The sequence below is a fragment of the Rutidosis leptorrhynchoides genome, chromosome 8, assembly GCF_046630445.1.
Source record: "Rutidosis leptorrhynchoides isolate AG116_Rl617_1_P2 chromosome 8, CSIRO_AGI_Rlap_v1, whole genome shotgun sequence".
NCBI lineage: Eukaryota > Viridiplantae > Streptophyta > Magnoliopsida > Asterales > Asteraceae > Rutidosis > Rutidosis leptorrhynchoides.
In genome coordinates, this window is record NC_092340.1 from 247,183,818 (window position 1) to 247,196,811 (window position 12,994).

The 12,994-nt window shown below is 31.8% G+C and overlaps 1 long non-coding RNA gene across 1 annotated transcript; it reads right to left on the minus strand.

Annotated features, from left to right (window-relative positions):
- Positions 1-2,143: 2,143 nt before the first annotated feature.
- On the minus strand, positions 2,144-4,218 carry LOC139862996 (uncharacterized). Its single transcript, XR_011764354.1, has 2 exons — positions 4,077-4,218; positions 2,144-3,181 (listed from the first exon to the last, which is right to left on the minus strand). It is a non-coding gene; the product is annotated as an uncharacterized lncRNA (long non-coding RNA).
- Between the last annotated feature and the right edge of the window lie 8,776 nt (positions 4,219-12,994).

Here is a 12,994-nt window from a genome sequence, read left to right on the forward strand (position 1 = left end):
ATCTTCTTTTATTTAATTAACATATTTATTATATATTTATTTATATTTTACGGTATATATATATACATAATTTTTTTATTTTTAAATTAAAAATTTACATTTATAACCTATTACTTGATCGTTTTATATATATACAAATATTTATTTTTCATTTACATTTTATTTACACTAATACGTAATATATATACACCTAATAATAATAATAATAATAATAATAATAATAATAATAATAATAATAATAATAATAATAATAATAATAATAATAATAATAATAATAATAATAATAATAATAATAATAATAATAACATTATTATTAGGGTTAGGGTTAGGGTTACATTAAATAATTAGGGTTTACACTAAATGATTAGGTTTAGGGTTTAGTTCATTAATGACGAGTATTAGGGTTACGGTTTGGTTTATGAATATTAATTACTTCATTTATTATGTTCGTATAACAACCCTAATAGTGATAACACAAATGTACAAAACATCAATGAAACTTTAGGGGTATTATAGTCATTTCAGAGTGGAAAATGAGGGTTGTTATAAGTTGGGGCTACTTCAAGGAGATCAATTGTTTTGCGATCAAGAGGGAAGGAGGGGTTGACTACATGGCGCGACCAAGTCACTTTAAGACTCTACCTTACGCTGAGAATAGTGAACTTTCTAGATGGTTTCAAAGAAAACTCGGGATTGAGCACAAAACGGGGAAATGAGACATCTTTAAGTCAACAGACGCCAGGTTCTCTATGCACCCGACAAAGCTGAATTCAAAAGGTAGACCAGTGCGTGTTGTTAAGTTCGGCCCAACAAAGTACATGAAACAATCTCCCTTGATGCCGTTACCCAAGGAAGTTTGCAAAAACTTCAGGTGGTGGTTTTATGATGAGTTGTCGGAAGAAGCGGTGATTCTTACTATAATTGAGAAGGATGATAGAAGCATACAAATTGACAATGTTAGGATTTTGGATCCTATGTGACTTAGAAACTTATCGATATTTGATGTGGATGTTCTTCACCACCATCACATTACCTTCAGAGAAGATAAAAGGGAGGAAGCTATGAGATATCAGTGGGTGATCGATGTCTATCATTCCTACCTTATCAGAGAAAGTGATACTCAAAGCTCAAATCAAGTTCAAGCCAACTGAAGCATTTTTCTGACACTGTGTTGCTTGTTTATGTTTGTTAGTTAGTTTTTTTTATGTGTGAGAGATAGAAGTTGGACATGTATTTGTGACAAACTGATGTACTTTTGAACTGTTATATTTCATGGATGTTTACTTATTGTAATAGATGTTAGTTCTAGGTCCTAGGGGGAGTTGTTAGTTCATTTTGCATGAGTCCCTAGACATCTACCGCACGTTATGATTTGTACCTCAGTTATCTGGTTACCATGATTGCTCGTTATTATCCTATCTATGTTTGCGTGCGTATACAGGTACTGCAGGAACAAGATATGGAAGTTTGACATTGTTAAACTCAGTCAAACGTACGAGTGAAGCCTCACCCGTATGGTTGATAAGCTCATACGCACGGTTATGCTGAGCTGAGTCCAAAACCTAATCTGATGACACCCACACAATTGAGTAATCAACCGCACGTCTGAGATAGTTCACTCGTACGAGTGAGATGTGAACCGTACGCTTGACTTAATAGCTGAGGTATATAAGGTGTTATGTTCTTCATTTTAGGTTAAGCCTCTCATTTGTTTTAATCACTCAGATCTGGTAACCTATCTGATTCTCTCTCTGTGCTTCAAGCCTAAATCCTTGCAAAAGGTGAATAATAGCTCAAGGTATTGATCTAATTACAAAAACCTTGTTGTGATTTGACTAAATCAATCCCAAAAAGCACACCATATTTACTAGAGGGTTTGATTCACTATTCCGCCTTTGTGTGTCTTAAATCTATTGGATTCAAAGATTCAAATCATGTTTCATCAGGGTTAAAATTATTAAGAGTATTTATGGTCAAAGTGGCGGGTTGGGTTGTATCATGTCACAAAACCATACAAATTTTTAAAAAAAATTCGGGAAGTACTTGGTTTAATATTATTAATGTCGAGCAAACCCTAAACAAGTTAAAATGTAATATCTCTAATGCGTTTGTTAAAGTGATAGCTAATGGAAAAGAAACGAGCTTTTGGATCGATAAATGGTGTGACGTGGTACCTTTAAAAGAATTATATCCTAGACTTTATCACTTATAATTAAACAAAGAAGCCATTGTATTCGACCGAGCCCAATGGATAGACAACTCGGCCCCATTCATTTGGGCCTGGACTTCCACCCCTCGTTGGAGAGCTGCTACAGAGTTATCTAACCTACAGTCTAAATTAAGCAATTATTCCCCTTCAAATAAACCTATCGATACATGGACCTGGAAGCATAATAATTCTGCAGTCTACACAACCTCCTCTCTCACATATTTACTAATTAAATTCTCAGCTGCTTCTTCCTTGAAACATAAGCCTACACTTTTAAACCATTTGTTTCCTCAAAAAATCGGAATTTTTATTTGGAGAGCAAGGCTAAACAAACTCCCTGTTAGATCCGAGATTGACAACCATGGCATTGATTTACACTCCACCCTATTCCCGGTTTGCAACGAAAGTATTGAATCTTTAAATCACACCCTTCTTACTTGCAAAGTAGCCGTTGATATTTGGGAAAGAGTTCATAAATTGTGGCCCCTCCGTAATCTAACATATCCAAACATCTCAAAACTGTCATCAACCGCTAACCCATTATTTTCCTCGACTTTCAGCGTATCCATGTGGCAAGAAATTTTTCGGATATCCTGCTAATACCTTTAGAAAAACCGTAATGATTATGTGTTCGGGAATTTTAAACTCAGCGCTCCAAAATTAGTCTCTGAAATTCAAATTAAAAGTTTCGAGTGGACCTCTTTCAGGTGGAAAAAAGGAAATTTAGATTGGCTAAATTGGATTTCTAACCCAAAATCTTTCGATGTTCCCCCTCCGGCTAAAATAGGAATTGGTTAAAGCGGGTTTTTTTCTCTCATAATCGCGAGTAAGTCCTTGTTTGAGTTTAAATGAAGGGTCTGAAGGATACTTTGTCGTTGATTATCCGCACTGTATTCGGTTTTCCCATCGGCTTGTCTTTTCAAGTAGCTCTCTCTCGTTGATAAATTTGTGGATATGGGTTTTTTCCTGCTTCTGCATAAATGTTCGAGTTACTGTTATTATATGTAGTATTTTAGCATCCTTCTATTATTCTTTAGCTGCCTGTAAATTCATGTTATAGGCATAATAGTAATGCAGTTTGCCCTGTAATTTTCGTGTTTGTGTTGGGCTCTTGAGCCTTGTAATTCTATTTTTATTCTTAATAAAAAGTTATTGATCTTTCAATTAAAAAAAATCAATTCCCAAACATTAGCCATAACCTTTAAAACAAATTTTTGTTTACAAATTACGGGTTTAAAAGTACATTAACAGCAACAACTTTCGTATATTCTAGAAAAATCATAACAACTCTGTTTTAGTTATCGTCAATCATAGATTGGTCTTTTTTAAGTTAAATACCTACAGAAAAATCATCATGTTCCAGGTCGAACTAGAACAACTCCAGCAACTCAATACGTTTAACGTGTCAAAACAGTTTTCGAAAATCGTATTTTATTCATAACTTAAGACCGTTTAACAAAATCACACAATATCTATATAAAAATTAATAGCTTTTTGAGAGGATTTAAATTGTAAACATTTCATAACTTAATAATAACTCTAACTTTTCCAGACCTCAAAAATCAATTACTATAACCGAAATTAAGATAGTCATATCTTACAAACCGTACATCAAAAATACGTGATTTCTAAACGAAAAGTTATTAATTTTTCAAAAGCTTTTCAACTACATACAATTCATAATCTGAAAATATGAATTTCATACCATTAGGTTAAACTTAAAATTTGGGTTTATAATCGAAACCTTTTTCGGACAAATTAATGATTAAAACACATGACACAAGCATAGATACGAGCACTAGCATTGATTGTACTCTGTAATTGAAGAATAAACATAGATATAAAAAATAGGGTTCTTAGATCTTACCTAAATCGAGCAATTAAATACTGAGATGAATAGATCTAGTCGCGTAGAACACGAATATGCAACCAATTTAATAATCAAGCAAATGGAGATGATGGATTTGACGATGCTGATGATGATGATGGTCGAAGTTGATGATGATGGTGTGGGGGTGGGGATCGACGAAAAAAAGAGTGAAAAGAGGGAAAAAATAAAGCAGCAAATGATTTCCTAACCCTAACAATTCCTTATATAATAACAAGTTTCAAAAAGTGACACAACAACCCCCATGATGGGTGCCGATCGACCAAAGGGTCAAGGGGACCCGGAACTTTATTTTTTTAACTTGTGGCACGAACATATAGAAAGCCTTGCGATTTACGGTCTCACAAAGTTAAACCACACCAAATAAGGAATAAAAATTATATATCCCAAAATATTAAGAATAATATTTATAAATAAAAGATAACATGATAATGTTATATTATCAATTCGTGACTACAAAGTTTGCTAACGGTCGTTAAGTAACACTTAACAATAATTAAAATTCTTATGCATGTTTAACAATATTACAAATAATATTTAATATATAACATAAAAATAAAAAGTCAATTATTCACGTAAGACACAAAAGTCAAATATAACAGTCGTCAAGAATAAATGGAGAAAGTTAACGGAAAAACATGGTCATTAAAAAAGTAATTTTGAATTTTTTTTATTAAAAACTTAATCTTTAGAACAAAAGGTTATTATGTGATTTTATCTACTTGTTAATTACTCTATCTCACACTTAGAGAAATATTGTCCTCAATGTGTTTTTCCATTTAACTTTGAAGGTATATGTGGTTTTAATCCCACACTTATCATTTTAGTGTAGTTTAAAAGCCTTCTCATTTTATTCCATAATTTCACGTAATTTACTGAAAGTGGTAAATCAAACTAGAAAGCATTAAAACATTAAACAGGTAGTACTTCTTAGTCTAGGTAATTCCATGCCTAAGGTTGATGGTATTGTTGGTATAGTGCTCCAAAGTGGGCATCCGAAAACGTAGATTGTGCTGGGTTATCTCGATATTTTTCAAACTGAGGTCTAATACTATATTCTTGGTTGTTAAATATAGCACGCATACCAATACTTGGGTCTATGGTGACAAATAGGTTTTTCTCATTGTGCTGAGAGTAACATGTTTGAGGAGTGTTGAAGATATTATTCGGGGTTTGAGCGGCGATTTGATGTCTAAAATTTTCGTGAGAAATATTTTGGAAAGCTGGATGCTGGAAGATAGTAGGGTTGAGCATTGGTGTGAATACGACTCTTTGGGGGTTGGAGAAGCTTCAGGCTGCGGTGATTCTGATAGTAGGGTTTTTGGAAACCTTAATTTGTACCTTACCTTAGTCCTTTTAGCTTTACGGAATCTAGACTCCAAATGTTCCCCATAGGTTATATGAGTCTTAGAATATCTGTCGTCAAGACTTAAGTAGGTAGAATATACCTCTTGAATTGACAAAGCACTAAAAACGTTGTTAGAAACCGTGTTTTGTCCAACTTTTGCTATTTTAGCAATTTGACCCATTAATAATATTTATAGCTTGATTTTGCCTGTTTAAAGCTCTTTTAATTATTATTAAGGTTAAAGTATGGGTGATATCACTAGTAAAAACATGACCATTCTGAGTGATATCACTTTTTTCGTTTCTCATAACATGTTGTACGCAACCTTTTTAATTTCCAAGGCTTAACATGTTTCATGATCCAATGATCGACCAATGTACGAGAGTTTCCATATAGTTCTTTAACTTTTTACATTTAAATTGGCGATTGGCCTTCCATTAAAAACTTAGAAATATCAAAGAAGCTTCCTCTGATTGTATCTACAACTTTTTTATCCAGCTCTCGAATATTTTCTTCAATTACTTTCTCAATAGCAGGAATTCTAATCTTCTTTTTCTCTCCTACAATCTTTTCTTTCTCTTTTCTTATAATGAAAGGCATCTCCTCATCCATCGATTTTGATTTAGTCTTTGTTGACGAGTTCCTCATTCTAAATGCCATTATTTTTCTCCAATACTAAACGTCATGAATCCTTTTCTCACATTGATAAAAGCATTGGCGATCTTTAAAAAAGTTCTTCACAACACCAGCGGTGTATTCTTATCTTCCTTCACATCGACAACATAGAAATCAGCCACAAATGACAATTTCCAAACTTTAAGAACCATATTTCTCACAATAACCGTTGTCTTCTTAATCGAGAAGAAATAAAGTTTGACTCCATTAGTAGTGGGTGTCAGATGTCCACCGTAATTCGTTTGAACATGGAATAAGGCATGACATTAACACTTGCACCAAAATCTGCGAATCCATAATAGATATTATAATCTTCACGCTCACAAGGAACAAGGAATTCACCTTAATCTTCCATTTTTTTGAAAATCCATCACACTTCAATGTTATCTCGCGAATAACTGCTTCTCTGAGTTCCTCTATTCTCTTTCTATGTGCCTCATTTTCTGCATCCACATGCCTTTCCCATCTTTCAAACTCTTCAATATCATCCAAATACAATGGCTTTGCTTTGGAAGTGGTGGATATCATATTTATGGGAATAGTTTTCACACTCTTATGTTTCTCACCTTCAACATTATTTACCATCACATTGTCTTCTACAAGTTTTAACAACTGAATCACATTTCTCTCTAAGTTGTGAATAGAAGCTTAGTGTTTATTCTGAACTTGAGTTATATGTCCTTTCATTGACTAAGTTGTGTCAGTCCGACTTTGAATGAAAGTAGTAAGAATACCCTTTAAACCAGTCTTTTATTGACTATTAGCAGAATTAACAAAAGCATATAGTCTAGGGTTCTTTGTGTAGAAACCAGATGGGTTTGCTCTTGATGGAGCATACAGATTAAGATTAGGTTGATAAGGAGGATTCAGTTAATGATTGAAGTTTTGAAAATTCTAAAAATTGTTGACAAACGAAACATTTTCGATTTGTTCCATGGTCTTAATCGAATCATGGTCTTTCGATAAGTGCGAACCTCCACATAGCTCACAATCTACTTTGATTGCGTGAAGTTCTTTAGTAATTTTCTCCAACTGTCTATCAAACTTAGAAAACTGAGTAGTTAACGCATCTACTTGATCATCTATTTCAGTACTTGCTGCTCTAGCACAACGGAGTAGTTCACGGTCTTGATGTTGTTCATACGAATACACAGCTAAGTCAGTGATAATAGCATACGTTGCTTCATCATGCATCTTTTTCATGATTGTTCCTCCAGCAACAGTATCAATTACTTCTCTTGTAGCAATATGAGCACCTTAGTTGAAAATTTGAACTTTTTGAAAAACATACAGGCAATATTGTGGTTTCATTTATCTTTTGAGTAAATTGAGTAACTTAGGCTTGTAATTGAGCAGTCTTAGAAGCAGGGAAAATATCTTTAAAAAAATTTGTCTACCATTTCATCTCAAGTTGTGATCTCTCCCTCATCAACAACATTCTAACCAGTCTTTCGCTTCATCCTCAAGAGCTTTCAGTTTGAACAATGTGCATATTCCAGTGAATGTACGCAAGTGTTCATTAGCATCTTCCTTTGCACTTCCACTGAACTGACACTAGGCACATATAATATGAAGGATCGACCTTTGAGTTCAAATTTACTCTCAATTTCAGGTTGAGTAATACCATGTCCATGACCTTGATGGTCTTTTACATGTGCTTCCATACTTTTTAGGATGCTTTTCGGAAAAGATTATCAGTGTGACGACTCAGAAATTTCCGACCAAATTTAAACTTTATCTTTATATAGTTTCGACACGATAACCAAAGTCTATTAAACCGAGTCTCAAAAAGTTTGAACTGTTTCATATATTCAATTGACCTTCGACTGCTCTCGACGATTCACGAACAATTAATTGTAAATAAATATGTGTGTATGTATATATAAATAATAATTCGAAATATAATTTGAAGTATTACATGTTGTTGTTATTAAAAAGTAATAAAATGAAAATAAGATATTATAATATTTATTATTTAAAATATATCTCTATATATAAATAAAGTATATTAAAAATAACCATTAAATGATTGTAATACTCGTTTGATGTTTCAATTGATATTAAGCAAGTTAAATTCAAACTTATGTAATTTTAAAATAAACGGTGATATGAAAATGAGTTCTATAAATTTTAGGCCAATGTATTTAGGAACTATTTGTTAAGTTTCAACACTTTTTATATTTTACCCAGAAATGAGAGGGACAGTTGATGTAATTTTTACTTAACAAATTAAGGATTGAATTTTATACCATAATGACCAAAATAAATATATATAGTTAATTTAAAATTTTGGGATTTTCCTGAAGACTTTTATCCGCCACTGATTTACAACAGAGTACGTAATAATACTATTCCAATTAAAACCGTCGGTAATTAGAATCCAAATTTAGCGGCTGCTTTACTGTTTGTTGTTTGTGCACGTTGCAATTGAATTATATTAGATTGTTAGTGTATGTTTGTGCCTACATCTAATATATGTTTTATATGCTATCAAGACCCACCTCAACCTCATTCATCATCTTTATATATTTAATGTGCACATTTCTGTTTCAAGGGAGACAACCAACATAACCACTACTTCCACCTTTCTTGTTTCTTTCATCATAAACCCATCAAAACACCCATGAGTCATAAAACTCATATGCATATTTTGTTTTAACCATCAATGATGTCCACCTTAAACCACCATCCGCCACCGACTAAAAACGGACCAACACATAATACTCTGTATATAAGTATTGGTAATTAAAATAAAAATAAAAATAAATAAATAAATGCAAGGCTGTCAAACTATCCTAATGTAATGCATGTGAGCATTATTGAGTATTATTTAACATCACAATTATTAATATAGTATTATAGTTACTTTATGAAAGCATCAAATAACAAACTTAATAGTTAATTCATCCGTAAATTTAAAATTACCAATCAAACATATTTTTTTCTGTTCATTGTCTCCTTTCAATCGGTCAACACTTTACAGTGTAATATATATGTATATTACATAGAAAAATATATATCCATCACCATCTTCTTTATTTATATATATGTATGCGTGCATGATAGAACCAATGCCACCAAATCAAAACATTTCTTCTTTGAATTATACCATCTCCAACTATTTACTTCAAACACGGATACACTACAACTTCTTGCTCATTGTTGCAACCCTTTGAGAACCACCATAATAATACTCATGTACCTTGTAGCATCTACTTTTGTTTCATCTTCATCCTTTGTCATCTGAATTTGTGGTTCCATAGGGTACCGTGATGAAGTTAATCTCATATGTTCCAACCTCTTTGTAGTAGTCTTATTATATACTCACTTTAAGTAATAGTATCCCTTCTTCACAGCTCACTACTATTACAACCCCATCAACAACCACGACACCACCATCCTCCACCCAATAACCAACTTTGTGAACTAACAAAATGTATTCGTTTCTACTGTTGACAAACGGAGAACCACCAAAACCCATTTAATCATAAACCACCACCACCATTGAATAACCATCACATTTTTAATTATTTATTCCTATTTTTATTTTTTTTCTTACTCGTTCCCACTGTACGCGTTGTACTCATCTTTGTTTCAACAGGTGTAAACTCGTGTCCTATGCTACTTTATTCGTTTTCTGTTTTCATCATGTATAATACCCAAAACACCACCTACAACCTGCAACTTCGAAAACCAAACCATAAATTGCATACTACTCGCTACCGTTCTTTTTGTTTCTGTTAAACCTCGCAAACCATCACCTTATATCGCTGCTATAGACTGTATGTTATCACTGCTATAAACTATCTATTACCACTACTATATGATTCCATTTCAGCTTACAACCTTCGAAAACCAACCTATCACTTCTCGTTGTTTCTGCTACTTTATTTTGCCTTTGTATTTTAAAACCAAACCATAAACCAAGATGGCTACCACTTGCGTGTTTCTTTTTCTTTGTGGCTTACATTTACTAAACAAGAAAACCCCACTTGATAAATACATTTGAGCTCTTGTATTATTATTTTTTTTCTTTCGTTTGTATTCCCACCGACAGGAAACCACAGTTATATTATTTGAATTATTGTTAACGGGTTATTGTGGGTTGCAATATCGAATTGGGCCAAGATTAAATTATGGGCTGCTTCTCGAGATATCTGTTTCTTTTTCTTTCAAAGCATAAAAAAAAAACTGCAACTGCTTGTTGTAATTCGAAACATTTTTGTTGCAGTTGTACAGTCTCATTTTTTTAACACGAATGAAGGTAGTTGAATGATAAGGTATAACAGAGATGATGAGGTTTATGATAAACGGAAGTAAATGATGAATGATGCTGTTGATGAGAAAGACGATGATTAACTCAAACAACCACCATGTACCTGCATCTAATACCGTTTGATGATTTCTTTCTGGATTGACTGATACCTCAACCGAACCTATTGTTGTTTCTTTATGTTCTAGTTAAGATCGAACCCTACAACTTCCAGCTGCTTTAAAATTCGCTAGTCATTCAATAAACCTAAATCAAAATTGGACTACAACCAAAATTGGACTGATTTAATTTGGGCCGCAGGCCACTAAACCTGGAATTGGGTTATGACTTAGGCCTTTAAAGTAGTTCTTGTTGGACGAATTATGATGATGGGTGTGAAGAAGAAAACAGACGGGTATAATGGTTAAAACGATTTAGGGAACTCATTATAACAGGAAATAACAGACATAGGGATGGTTTAGGAGTGTGTTGGGTAAACGAGAGGTTGCTGGTTCAAGCCCGGATGGAGGCATTTTTTTTTTTTGGAAAAGCTTAAAGGTAGTTACTCATTATAATAATAATAATTATTATTATTATTATTATTATTATTATTATTATTATTATTATTATTATTATTATTATTATTATTATTATTATTATTATTATTATTATTATTATTAGAAAAATCATTATTTTTATAGCTATTATAATTATTATTATTATTATTATTACTATTATTATTATTATTATTATTATATTATTATTATTATCATTTTATCAAAATTTATAAAATTATCATTCAGAATATTATTAGTATTAATATTATTATTATTATTATCATTATTACTTTCATATTAATAAAATTATTATTATTATACCAAATAAATATTTTCTATATAAGAGTATATTTATTACAACTATCATAATATTTCATATAATTATTAGGATTATTTATATAAATATTTACATATAACAAATTATTTATTTTTAATATAATATTAATCATATGTATAACTATATAAATATTAACCATTTTAAATATATATATATATATATATATATATATATATATATATATATATATATATATATATATATATATATATATATATATATATATATATATATATATATATATATATATATATATATATATATATATATATATAAAAGATATATAATTTAAGACATAATATATAAATTTGATTGATTACAACTATATGTGTTAATATATATATATAAATGATATAGGTTCGTGAATCTGAGGCCAACCCTGTATTGTTCCGTATCGTCGTATGAATATTTTTACTACAAAATATTGTAGAGTGAGTTTCATTTGCTCCCTTTTTAAATACTTTTGCAATATATATTTTTGGGACTGAGAATACATGCGCTTTTATAAATGTTTTACGAAATAGACAAAAGTAATCGAAACTACATTATATGATTAAATGATCGAAGCCGAATATGCCCCTTTTTACTTGGTAACCTAAAAATTAGTAAACCGATCTACTAATTGACGCGAATCCTAAAGATATATCAATTGGGCCTAATGAACCCCATTCATGGTTGCGGATGCTTTAGTACTTCGATGTTGTTTTTATCATGTCCGAAGGATTTCCCGGAATGATAGGGGATATTCTTATATGCATCTTGTTAATGTCGGTTACCAGGTGTTCAATCCATATGAATGATTTTTGTCTCTATGCATGGGACGTATATTTATGAGAAATGAAAATGAAAATCTTGTGGTCTATTAAAATGATGAAAATGATTATTTATGTTAAACTAATGAACTCACCAACCTTTTGGTTGACACTTTAAAGCATGTTTATTCTCATGTATGAAAGAAATCTTCCGCTGTGCATTTGCTCATATTAGAGATATTACTTGGAGTCATTCATGACATATTTCAAAAGACGTTGCATTCGAGTCGTCGAGTTCATCAAGATTATTATTAAGTCAATTATAGTTGGATATATTATGAAATGGTATGCATGCCGTCAACATTCGATGTGAAGAAAGTTTGTCTTTTAGAAACGAATGCAATGTTTGTAAAATGTATCATATAGAGGTCAAATACCTCGCGATGTAATCATATGTTATTGTATTCGTTCTTATGGATTAGGACGGGTCTTTATATGTGGTATCAGAGTGGTGGTCTTAGCGAACAAGGTCTGCATTAGTGTGTCTAACTGATAAGTCATTAGGATGCATTAGTGAGTCTGAACTTCGACTGTGTCTGCATGTCAAAAGTTTTGCTTATCATTTTCGTCAGAAAATTTCTTGCTTATCATTCTTAGTCTAGACACATCTTACTGCATTGATTACATGACTAGTGTATAGACAAAATTCATATCTTAGCGTATCTGCTAATTTATATCTTAGCATATCTGTTATTGTTACCTTTGCCTGACAGCTTCCGTAGATTCCTCCATAACTTATGGGATTTTAGTATTATATATGCATATGTAAATTATGTATTACATGGTACTAATCTACATCCTATAATCTGTTTCTTATCGAAAATTCTTCATCTGATCGTACAAGATGAATCCCTCAACCAGTTCGAGTCCCTCAGATTTCGATAGCTATTCCGATAGTTATTCCGACAGCTATTCC